This window comes from Thunnus thynnus, chromosome 6, assembly GCF_963924715.1.
Source record: "Thunnus thynnus chromosome 6, fThuThy2.1, whole genome shotgun sequence".
Lineage (NCBI taxonomy): Eukaryota > Metazoa > Chordata > Actinopteri > Scombriformes > Scombridae > Thunnus > Thunnus thynnus.
Window position 1 is genome coordinate 2,157,357 of NC_089522.1, and position 13,008 is coordinate 2,170,364.

The 13,008-nt window shown below is 37.5% G+C and overlaps 1 long non-coding RNA gene across 1 annotated transcript; it reads left to right on the forward strand.

The window, feature by feature from the left end:
* Positions 1–154: 154 nt before the first annotated feature.
* On the forward strand, positions 155–10,348 carry LOC137183981 (uncharacterized). Its single transcript, XR_010928591.1, has 5 exons — positions 155–357; positions 1,064–1,107; positions 1,366–1,519; positions 1,764–3,928; positions 4,516–10,348. It is a non-coding gene; the product is annotated as an uncharacterized lncRNA (long non-coding RNA).
* Positions 10,349–13,008: the final 2,660 nt, after the last annotated feature.

The window sequence follows — 13,008 nt, forward strand, 5'->3', positions numbered from 1 at the left end:
CCATTATATTACTATAGAAAATCACAGTAAGCATTATGCTACGGTAGAAAATCACAGTAACTGTTATGTTACTGTAGAAAATCACAGTAACTATTTTAGTAATGTAGAAAATCACAGTAACCATATGTAACTGCAGAGTACTCTGAAATTAAGGACGCAGCAAACTCGGAACATTCATAAATGAGCAGTGGAAGATATGGAAGACCACAAAGGCGTCTGTTCAACAGATATTTTTTGCAGTGTGGACAGTGCACTTCTTGCAGGGTGGTGAGGAGTAAAGTTAACGTTAGCGGTCAGTCCCGAGCAGCAGCAGCAACAGCGGCAGCAGCAGGAGTCACCGACATCAGCAGCTGATCAGTAAGTGTTTTCAACAGTAAAACACTCGGTCCTGACATTACACCAAGCTTGTTTTTGTAATTAAATTATTCACATCGATTGTGTGCTGTGCTAACATTATTATGTTAGCTAGTGGTCTATTAGCTAACAGAAATCCATGGTTAACCTGCCTGCATTGTGTTGAACTGAAACAGCTTCATGTTACGAACCTAACTTGTCAACACGCCTTAACGTTACAGATGTTAGCTTTACATATTCTGCCTTCATAGGACATGCGAGAGCACTGTGAAGTCTGTTTAGCCTGTATCACCCCCTGGCTAACTCAACACTGGTATACTAGTTCACTGTGAAAACATCACCCTGTTTTATTCATCTCTGTAACTTAATAGTTAATTATTCTAACATTAGGTCTGACAGAGAAGGCAAAATGGTCTGATAGTCTACAGTCTACTACCAAACTGTGTGAAATTGCTTTGTCCCAAGATGTAGCCTATATGTATATGTATTTATGTAGGCTATGTTTGTGTGTGTGTGTGTGTGTGTGTGTGTGTGTGTATATATATATATGTATATATATATATATATATATATATATATATATATATGACAATTAATTAATTTTTAATTAATTTAAAAGTAATCACTCTCAGTAAAAATAATGTTTTCCAAAGCCATGCACAGCTCTTAATCTTGATGCCTTTCTTCATCTTATCTCTACTCCTCACAGCTGACAATCACTCCTGCTGATCATCCCAGGTCTCACTGTGTAAGGTAAGATTTAAAATCCACAGACAAAGCCAAGCTAGTCAGCTCTTGTGGCAATTGTGCTTGTTATACTATGTGTCTGTTTTTATATATTTTATATTTATTTTGGCTTAGCCACAAACACCTCAGCAGTCATCTGCTTAGATCTGCTCTCATGTACTAACTCAAACAATATTGTCTCTGCTGTACACGTTTCGTCAGAGAAAACAGTATTTTAAGGTAATAGAATTGTTGTTAATTCAGTGTTTGATTATTACTCATCAGGAGAACCTGAACCTGAGATCCTGTGTGCGACCAAATGGGTGCTTTTTATGGAGACCTGACTTCACCACCACCTTGGCTGCCATCTTCACATCTTGCTATACGTTCATAGTTGAATCAGGAGGAAACAATGACATCGCTGCAGTCTGTTCAAAAGGTATTGCTCATCAACATTTTTACATCACATCCTATTTCTTTTAGATTCATTTTACTTGCATTTTCCCTGTGATTGTTAAGATGTATTTAAAAGTTTGTTACAATAGGTAATTAAAATCTTGTTAGGTGTAGCCTATTCTACAAAAGCTTACTTTGAGGGTCTTAACAACAAGTGTTTTGATCATAGCTTGGCTATTACACTGACAGTAATGGTAAAACATTTTTGATTTTTTTGTCATCTACAGTAGCTGTCATCCAATTTGCTGAAGAACACAAAGCAGCAGTGGAGGATCAAAGTGAAATCACCCGGCGGCTCCTGGCCTGCAAGGATCCAAAGCGTTTTGGCCCAGTGGACTTGTAATGCAAAGTGGGCTGAGGTGGGCTGTTGGACTCTTTGCAGACAAGTACGCATCCACAAACACAATTTTAAAGACTCTATTATATGGACACCTGAGAATCTGGTGACATCTCCCATAGTTTAATATCCATGTTTAGATTACCTAAGTGTGTTTTGTTTCAAGGAAATAACAGTGTCTAGTGTCAGTGTCTATTATATATATATATATATATATATATATATACATATATATATACATACACACACACACACACACACACACACACACACACACACACACACACACACACATATATATCTCAAGTTCAGTGATTTGATTTTTTTTAAAACTTGTAGTGGGCTTATTAAATGACATCTGTATTGTTTTTTCGCGAGGATTTGTTTAACTGTGGTTACAGATTTAAACAAGCCTTTTACATATGTCATTGTAATGTTTGCTAATGTTTGTAATATATACATTTGAAAACTTTGTTACAGAATGATATTTAGAGGACAGAAAGTTGCATATGGTCCCTGCTTCTTTTATGGCAAACACTAAATAGAAAACATTTATTTACTTCATTTTTATATACTGTATTCTTATTTACTGTGTTAAGTTAAGCTGTGTTAAGTAAGCCCATGCAGTCCGAATATTTCCTGCTATTGCTACTTAACATTAAAAGCTTCTCACTGGTGCACCACTGTGTGGCTTTTATTGTGAAGCATGTACAGGAAATGTAAAACAGACTGCAGTATTGATCAGTAAACACTGGTCTATGCAAAATGTTTTGTGCTGTTTGGTCAGCAGATCAGTTTTATATATTGCAAAGGAGAATTGGTAAAAGAGGAAACAGCTGGAGCTGGTAGACGTAGAACTGCAGGCAACAGGCTCTTTTACTACTGTTTTTCATTAAGGGTAAACAACTTATTTTGTTCTGCTGTCCTGTCTGAGGGAAAACCATTTGCACTGTGCATCACAGATATAATTGCAGCAGTTCACTATTGAGTGTGGGTTTTTCTGCCATATAGAAGAAGGCCATTAGATTTCTGTAAACATAGTGCACAATCCTTGCGCACAGTGAAAATAAGCAATAAGTAAAATGTAGTTGTTGCTATTCAACAGTTAACAATAAATTATTGTCATTTAAAGAGTTGGTTCTGTACTCATTTATTGAAATTTAAATGTGGTTTGAAAGTTTACAGCATTATATGAATAACTATAATCTAATATACTGCAAAATGTCTGGTGCTGTAATCCATTAAAGAGTAGCATAAAAGTACTGTATTTTAATTTACAGTTATGTATAGCTACTGTAACAGTACATACAGTACCATTAAATTACTGTGTTTCATTTTACATTTGGTACTGAAAATAAACACACAGTACACTTACTGTAATTTATTTTACAGTAAGTTTACTGTGTTTATATTTACAGTAATTAACTGGCAGCAATTGACAAGTAACTACTGTAAAATAAATTTCAGTAAATAACTGGAAGCAATTGACAAGTAACTACTGTAAAATAAATTACAGTAAGTTACTTGTCAATTGCTGCGGGGCTTCGAATTTGAAATTTTCAAGGGGGTGCCGTTGAGCCATTTTACCATGCCCATGCCAATGACCTATACAGGATTTTAAATGGTGTCACTCCAGACACGTGTTTCAAGTTTTGTGACTGGTAAACCATCCCTTACCCCTCAAAAACAGCATCATATTTCATGGCAACGGCATTTGATTATGTGTCATTAACTGCAGAATGTAGTATCACCAAGGTTTTATGTAACCTGGGTCACAAAGAGTTAACAACACAGAAATGCCTCAGCCAATCAGAGCGCAGGTCTGCAGCACCGTAGGCAAGCTACACAGCATATGCTAGTCAGACACTGGGTGACACTGTTGAGAGAGGACCTGCCGCTGAACGGTAAAAATACAGATAAAACAGTAAAAACACCAGATAATGTTGGCAAAACAGAACAGTAACAGCCTGTACTTTGTTGTGAGCTTGTAGAGGTGTGTGTGTGAGAGGCTGCTCACTGAAACCTGCTGAGTGACACAGAAGAACTCCCGAATTGGTTAGTCGTAGTAAAAGTAAACAATTAAATGCTGCGCCACATGATGCTAGGCTAAGCTGGCTCGTTCAAGTGAATGAGCCTAGAGCTAACAAAAATTAGCATTTAGTGCTGAATAGTGCAATTAGCTGACTGTTGTAGAGCTCAAATAAACTGAAACTGTTTGGAACTGGAAAAAATATAAGTATGTGACATGTGGAGTATTTAATTGCTCAATGTTTTCTGTGGCTGGTAAAGCTACTGAACTGTTTAATACTGAAGCAACATACTAAGTTATGTTTTGTTGGGTATTATATTTCATTGGTATAATGAATCTGATTTAAAGAACAGAAGACATAAGAATATAGAGTGTAAAGTTCACACTGTTGGTCTGTAATTCATGTAATATTGTTTTAATTTAAAAATACCAGGTTAAGATAAAAAATAGTAATTTAGTTCATTTTACTCAAAAATTCATTTACTGTAAAGGTTATTAAAATGTGTTGATTGTTTACATTATATGTATATATTTTGTTGAGGTTTAAGGAATTAATGACAAATCAGAATGGCAATTGATTAATGATCATTTCTGGCCATGTCAATGACTGCAGGTCAGGTTTTTTGAGTTGATTTGAAGTTGATGGCGAGCCAAACCAGACGAGACCATTAGATCCCTGGATTGAAGATCCCTGAACCGAGAACCCAGAGCCAAGAACTGTCAACCTTACCTCTTTCCTACCACAGCAGTGGGGTAAACATCTTAAGTGCACAAGGCCAGCACCACTTTCATGCTCAACCCCCAGCCCCACTTGCACAATTCAAAATCCCAGACTCTGACTCTACACTTCATTTTGACTTGGCTTGGAAAAGACACTTAATTCTTCTTCAGACGCATTCCCTGTGCCTGTGGAAGGACTGAGCCATAACCAGCACTGGTTTAAATGAGTGGACTGAGTATTCATACTATTGATATGGTGTATTATTGTGCCTTGGTTAAAGTGATTTTGTTATTGCTAGAGCAGTGAATAGTGAACTGTTGCAAGGTTGAAGTGTGTTGTGAAATGATAATATTGAACAGGCTATGGTTCTGATATTGTTACCTATCTAACCTTGGATCCAGATATTGAGAATTTAGTTTACCTATAGAAGGGTGCACCCAGTCAAAATAGAGAAGTAGTTGAAAAGAACTCGGTGGTTCAAAACCAAAAGAAAAAGTGACAGAAGAAATAATTTGTTGCTAAATTGAAACTGAGAAACTGACTTTGTGGAATTTAACTATTTACTGAACTTAAAGTTATTTTAATTATTTTGTTTATTTTCAAAAATAATACACGGCACTAGTTTACAGCTTGATGTTAATGATGTTAATGTTGCAGATAGCCATTTCTGCCTCCTGTCTGAATCTGGTATCCTCTGATTCTGTTCCAAAATTATAAAAATCCTTACTAAATAGTAGTGTTAGGAGCCGAGTGCTACACTTACATCTCAGCTGAGTCAATTTCAGGTGCATTGCCCAAATTCACTAGGACTAATTAGACAAAGTATGATGCATGTTACTTCATGTTGACAGTAGGTGGCGCTATGACTGTCACTAAATATGGGCCTGTACATGTCTTCAGACTGGGACTCTTAACAAGCATATGAAATTTGGAAAAGATCAGACCATGTGGAGTCAAGTTATACAGCTTTGAAATTTCATGGCGAGACACTGAAATTCACCGCTTCGTCATGGCAACACCTTTCAACAAAAAGTCACCAACTTCAGAATATACAATCTCCAAGGTCTTGAGGCTATTGTGAGTAAATTTGAGGTGGATCCAATCACCGTGCTACCCACAGGGCATCAAAGTGTAAAACATGCAACTTCCTGTTGCCAGTAGGTGGCGCTATGACTCAGATCCAGTATTGACACATGGATCTGTTTAGGGCCGGACTCTTTTCAAGCACGAAAGGTTTGGGTCTCTTAGGATCATATATGCCGTAGTTATGGCCATTTCAATTTTCATGGCGAAGGGTCGAAATTCACCGCCCAGCCACGCCCCCTTGGCAATGTCGAAAACTCACCGTTTTGATAACTTTTCATCTCCAATGTCTTTAGATGATACTGACTGAAATTGAAGTTGCTGAGGTCAAATCTTTAGGAGGAGTTTGTTAAAGTATGCGGCCTGGAAATGGCAAAATTGGCGTCAAAATGGCAACTGTAATCCAAAATGGCCGACTTCCTGTTGGACTTAGGGTATGGCTCAAGGGAGTTTTTGTTGCGTCTGGTCATGATACATATCCATACCAAATTTCATTGTTCTATGACAATCTGTATCGAGGGGCTCTGTCGAGCTATTTTTCCCCACCTTTTTGCGAGACCCGTAAAATCTGCAATTTACACCGGAACTGACGTACCTGCCAATTTTCATTAGTTTTGGGATATGTGTGTCTTAGATATTCGCGGTCAAAGAGTTGTAATAATTAAAGCTGCAAACAGCGTTGAACAAGCCCTCGCGCCTCCACGCATGTCAGGCCGCAGTGCAATCGAAGGGCTTCTGTCACGGGCATGTAGATGTCTTCAGACCCGGTCTGTTTTCAGACAGGGCAAGAAGGAGATAAACATCACTTCCTTACTATTTTGCCTGCTGCTGGGGCTGCTTCGCTGAAATTTCATAGGGGGCGCTATTCAGCCACTTTGCATCACTAATGGAATATTGACATGTACACGTGTTCTGGCCGGGACGTTATCAAACATGTAAAGTTTGGTGCAGACTGGAGCATGTACAATAAAGTTATAGCAACTTCCTCTGTCATGGCGAAACATCAAATCTCAATGGTGTGAGGACGAGAATTTTCTGCAGGGTGAGACATGTCTGTCTTGCTCGCACCTGTGGCATCAAAATTGTGCAAGTTTTGGGCCCATTCACTTGAATTTCAATTAGTATATTGAAAACTCTTGATGAGTTTGTGTGTAAAATAAATTAATTTCTTAATTTTCATCAAGTCTATTTTTAGAAAAGTAAAGACTTTTAACCCACATGACCTGGTCAAAGTTTGATTGAAATGTGTACTGTCAGGTTTGTAGAGACAACAAGTAACTGCAACTGGACACAGAAAAATACTCATATATTTGAATGGAGAGTGTGAGCGAACCACTACGTGCTTGGGCCCTAATAAAGGAAAAACTCCGGTACAGAGCTACAAATTTTAGTTTTAGATTTTATTTTTCTACAGCACTTTATCATTAAACTGTCATCCTCACTCCATTTTTTCCCTTCCCCTCATGGGTCATCCCCACTACTGAATTATACATATAAGACCTATAATTATTTTAAAATAAATGATAATAACACCAAACTTCATACAAAGTTTGCATATAATGTACTGTATGCATATAGACCTTCCTGCTGTATCCTACAAAAATGAGCTCCATTCAACCCCCTACACCCATCCACCCCCTCCTATTCTCTCTCCCTCTCAGTTGGAGAGGAGAATTTTAAAGTACGAATCTTGTGAAAAGCTAATTACGGACTTCCTGTTGGATTTAGGTCAGTGGTTTCAGCATATGATTTGTAGGTCTTGATCAGACGAATAATTCAGTTTTGGTTTGATCTCTCTACGACATTCCTATGGGCTATGGTAGCCATATTAGTTACATATATGGCGCTAGAGAGCACATTTTGGCACTTTGGGGGTTAATTTTTACATTTTATCAAATTTTTCACTAGACCTGAATCACAATCACAGCGCCACCTACTGGCAACAGGAAGTCATGAGCACCATTCTTTTAGTAAGTACTCCTATCAGCTTAACCAGATCCACCTAAAATTTGGTCAGTTAAGTTGTAAGACCTTGATGATGCTAAATACTGAAGCTTTTTAGTTTTCACCGAAAGCTGTTGCCATGGTGATGCATTGTTCGCCATGAAACAGGAGGCTGTTTTTTAGGGGCTAGAGATGCTTAAAAACTCATAAAGTTGGCACATGTGTCAGAAGTAGTGAAACATGATATCTGCTATGGGTCTTGGGTTTGGGCGTAGCAAAAGTGCTCAAGGGTGCCCCCTAGAATATTTCAAAGTCAAAGCCGCCACCTCTAAATTTGATGTAGGTGAACGAATGTATCATGTCCAAACACACAAAAAAGCCTCTTGGAACCATACCTTAAGTCCAACAGGAAGTCAGCCATTTTAAATCAACTTTGCCAATTTTGCTCAGTTTTTGCCATTTGCAGGCATTGTATTTTAACAAACTCCTCTTAGAGATTTGAATCAACCTACTTCAAACTTGGTTGGCTTCATCTTAAGACCTTTACGATGAAAAGTTATCAAAATCATGAGTGTTAGTGGAATGCCCCTGATGTGGTGTGCCGGTGAATTTGCATGTCTCGCCATGAAACAGGAAATTGTTGTAACTCCACTGGACTTTGTCCAATTTGGCCCAGATGTCATATGCTTGACGAAAGTCCAGGCCTATCATCTACATATCACTATTGAGTCATAGTAATAGTGCCACCAACTGAAAACAGAAAGTCAGTGGCCATTTTGGAACAAAGTTGCTTTGATTTCTTGAAATTCAGTGAGATTATTTCTCTCATCATCCTACCCAGAAATAATTTTTTTGGAATTTTTTTGGATTTCGTGCATGAATTTTCATTTTACGAACACAGCAAAGAACTTACATTGATAAGAAGTAAAAGCTAATAGGGCTTTCAATTGCAACATCAGCGTGCTGCAGCAGAGTTCTGCCTCCACCATGTTGGACTGGAGGTGATAAATGTATTATCAAAGACCTTAATGACATCAGTAAAACGTCCCTCCTAGAAAGTGCCATTAAAAAGTAAAACAAAATTCTTTCTATTCTCTTGTCATATATTTAATGCCTCTACTGAAATGGCCTACGTTGAACAATGACATAAATACTATAAATGTGCCTGCTATTATAACCGTTTACTTATATATTTATTAAATTTATGAAAGAATCAAAGCAGAAATTTGTGAAACATTCATTCAGAATTTCATTTATTAAAAAACCAAAAACTTTCAAATCATGGGTTCAGATTTACAAATTCTCAGTGTTCCAAATAGAAAGACATGACATCACATATAACAACTTTTTGCCCCACTTCAGAGGAGCAAAAAGTGAGCAATGGACATAAATGGAAGCTAGAAAAATCCAGTACTGTTTGGATTTTGAGAAACCAGGCTGGCTATCTCAAACAGAATAGATGCATAACAGACCACAGACCCGAGTTTGAGGATTTTGTGCTCTCAAAACCGCTGGTGGTCTTTGGATCCTAGTTTGGGAACCATTCTTCTTAACAGCTTGATAACCACATTACAAAGTGGATATAATCAGGGGTGTCACAAGAATCAATACATAGATACCATAGCTACATGGACACCAAATCAATACCAGCATTTAGCAAATAATACCAGTGTTTTTAGTTATCATTGGTATTGACATCTCACTCTATAACTCAATGTTATTATTCTAATATAGCCAGAGGGTGTTTGTTTAAATGCTGAAACACTTAAAGATTCAGTCATACCCACAAGATTCCAAAACCAAAATGAGAGCACATAATCCCACAGCTGTATTTGTTGTTACAGCATCATATTTCATACAGTTCCTCTAATTTGAAATGACTATTTTTTGGGCTGCTTTGCTTTCTACTTGAAGGTTACAGGTCAATATTTAATTAGTAACTCTTATTCTCATGCAGCCTGTATGCTTAAATAATGAAACACACAACGTTTCTGTTCAATTCTTAATGTTTATAAAAAGTTTTTAAATAAAGGAGTGTGTCCTGAATGGGATTTCTGGTTTTGCCATGGTATCAAATCAGGTATTGAGAGTAATGGAACTTCAGAGGTAATTCTAGTAATGGTGCAACCCAGTGTCATGGCAATGGTGAAATAGTCATGAAATTTAATCTATTGACTAATGTATTTCAGTAGGAAGTACCTTTCGTGCCTGCAACATGTTTTTTTCTGGACTTGGGAGCACAGAAGATGTATTGTTTTTTCTCATTTGTAATTCATTTTTAAACTATAACTGCTACGTTACTCAACATTTAATCACGCGATTTTATCCTTGATTTTATTTCTTTATCAGTCCCATCCCGGGAAGAAACGTTATTTTCCTCACTGCCGATTTGAATGATATCCTCATCAATTCTCCACACAAAAACACAAGTGTCCTTGATAAATCTGCAATACGATGAGTTAGTGTTATGGACATCTGTTTTAATTATTTCATTTTCGATTGTGAGAAATCAAGTGTTTTTGTCAGTTCTGGGCCATAGCAGAAGTGGCTACATTAGCCTACCCATGATCCTCAGTGACCTTCACTATGGTGAAGATGTCAGCTAAAGCCATGACATAACCGGACATAACCTATATTTAGTATAACGTTATATAGTATTGCACATAAGGTCAGTGGTATTGCATATTGGAGTTAACAATCAGGAAGAAAATAATGCACTGTATATTAAAATGTAAAGAAAATAATGTGTGTATGTATAGTAAAATCGATCAGGTATAAACTGTGCATTAACAGAATATGAAGCTTTGTGATTGGCTGATTTCTTGAGACAATGCATTTTGAGACTTGGGAGCACAGAAGATGTGTTTTTTTTCCTCAGTTTTAATTAATTTTTAAATTATAACGTCTACATTACTCGACATTTAGTGACAAGATTTTATCCTTGTTTTTATCAGTCCCGTTGGCGGACTGGATGACCCGCTTCCGGGAAGTATTTTCCTCACTGCCAATTTGAATGAATGAATCAAGTGTCCTTGATAACTGTGCAATATGATCGGTTTTAAGTATTTCACATTCGATTGTGAGAAATCAAGTTTTTGTTATCAGTTCTGGACAATAGCAGAAGTGGCTAAATTAGCCTATCCATGATCCTCAGCAACTATTACTATAGTGAAGACGCCAGCAAAAGCCGTGACATAACATATTCAGTATAACATGAACATTACGTAGTACTGCAGATTGGTAGTTACAATCAGGAATAAAATATTGAGATAGATGGATAGATAGATAGATAGATAGATAGATAGATAGATAGATAGATAGATAGATGCCTACGTTTTTTTATTTTTGTTGTTTTTTAACTTATTCTCTTCTATCGACCGGTGTCAATACAGTTTCTGTCTGCTTTGATAACATTTCTATTGAGAAATGTGCAATTTATTCATAATATTCATTCAAGCATTGAGGAGGTAGTTTAATACATGCATGATGGGACTGAACAAACTCCTTAAACACAGTTTGAAGCACTGCATAACTCCCACTGACACTGAACACCAACCCAAAACCCATTTCTAGAATACTAGCTATATTACCTGAAATAAACCAACATCTTTACTTTTTCTTGACATAGATCATCTAGGGACAGTGTAATTACTAGTTCGGCTTTACTAGATATTTGATGTATTCAGTAGATATACAATTTACAACCCTATATTTACAACCCTATTTTGCAAACCAGAAGAACTACAACTGTGGTGCTGATTTGTATCAAGCTCTCTGTAACAGTTGTCCCCATGTCTGTACCCCCTTTTGTTGCTGAATTATAAGCCTTCAAACATGCACCAAGGTGAAGGTTCAAAGGTCAGCATATCAAAGTAGGAGCCATGAGGAATCTTCATACTGACATATGTTACTCTCCAGGGAGAGACCTTTCCAATGATGTATTTGGTTTAGGTCCATGACAAAGTTTTAATTTTCTCATTTCATGGACACAAGCCATCCCAAGCCTAGTTTCAGAGAACACTTTGAAGGACCAATATATAAAATCAAGCTTTTTGTTTGTTTGTTTTTTCCTTTTTTAGTGGAAATAGTGACCAAAATGAGTCACCTTCAGAGATTACAATAATGCTGACATAAAGGGCATTACTACAGGCTTGGAGGAAGGCCTGAGGTGCTTGGGTTAGGGTTAGGGCTGAAAAGACCAACCTGTTCTCATTCATGCGTAGGCTATACAAACAACCCTGGAGATTTGTTTTGTATCTTTATGATTCTTGGTTTTAGGATTTTATGTCAGCATGACATACAGTAGGCCATTCAATCAGCGCATCTCATGTGCGGCTGCTTCGGCACATAATCTAGAGATTCGGGGTCTCACCTATTTTCCGCGTGACATGCGTGGTTCTCAGCAAAAATAGAAAGGGGAAATGATCTGTTGACAGTAATTTTGACAGCATACCAGCATCAATACACCTTTTTACTATAGTTTCAATGTCTGTAGATTAATGTATATCTGTGGAATATGTCACAGACATGAAGTAATACCACTGGGGGTCAGCCTGTGCAGTGCTCCACGCCAGGGAGCCTCTCTGGCGGGGAACTCCAGTGCTGAGAGTCAGTGACACATGGAGCTTCTTTTCTCAACTCCTGTCACTTTCTGTGATATTAGTTCACACTGGAACTCCTGCTTGTTGTTTCACCTGCTTCCAGGCAGAGATTTGGTGTTGTTACTTTTCTTATTTGTTATCAGTTTCCCTTGGGACAGTTAGTTTGGAGGTTTGTTTGGGGAACTTGGTGTGGTCTGGAGGGATTTTCTTCACTTGGAGTGTTGACAGCAGGGGTTTAACTGATGGAATAATCAGTATGATCATTAAAAAAAAACCTATGTGAGAAGTGTATGTGGCTGACACAGAAGTAACCCAAACCAGACCCCACCATGCCCGTCAGAAAGAAAGCCACTTTCACCTCAAATATTATTAGGCATATTTATTTTTCACAATTGAGCACACGCTTCTAAACCTTTTTCTGTCTAAACTAAATATAAATGAAATTTATAATGAAATGATAAGAAACATTCTATTATTGATGACCATTATCAAAGTCAAACTCATTGACTGTGAATAAATATTTATATACAGTCAATGGTCAAACTCTATGTAGAAAGATAGAGCTGGCAGTAGCAGCACTGCAGCAGCAGCTTTAAAATTCAATTCTAAGCAGATTAAGCTTTTTGAATTCACCTGGTTAGTAGAGCAGAAGTGTGCTACTTGCATGTCTGTGGGCTGGTAGCTGCTGAGTGAGATGGTGCCGTCAGGATGGATGAGAAGGTGTTGCTGCTGCATGGAGTGGAGATGAAGAATTGTC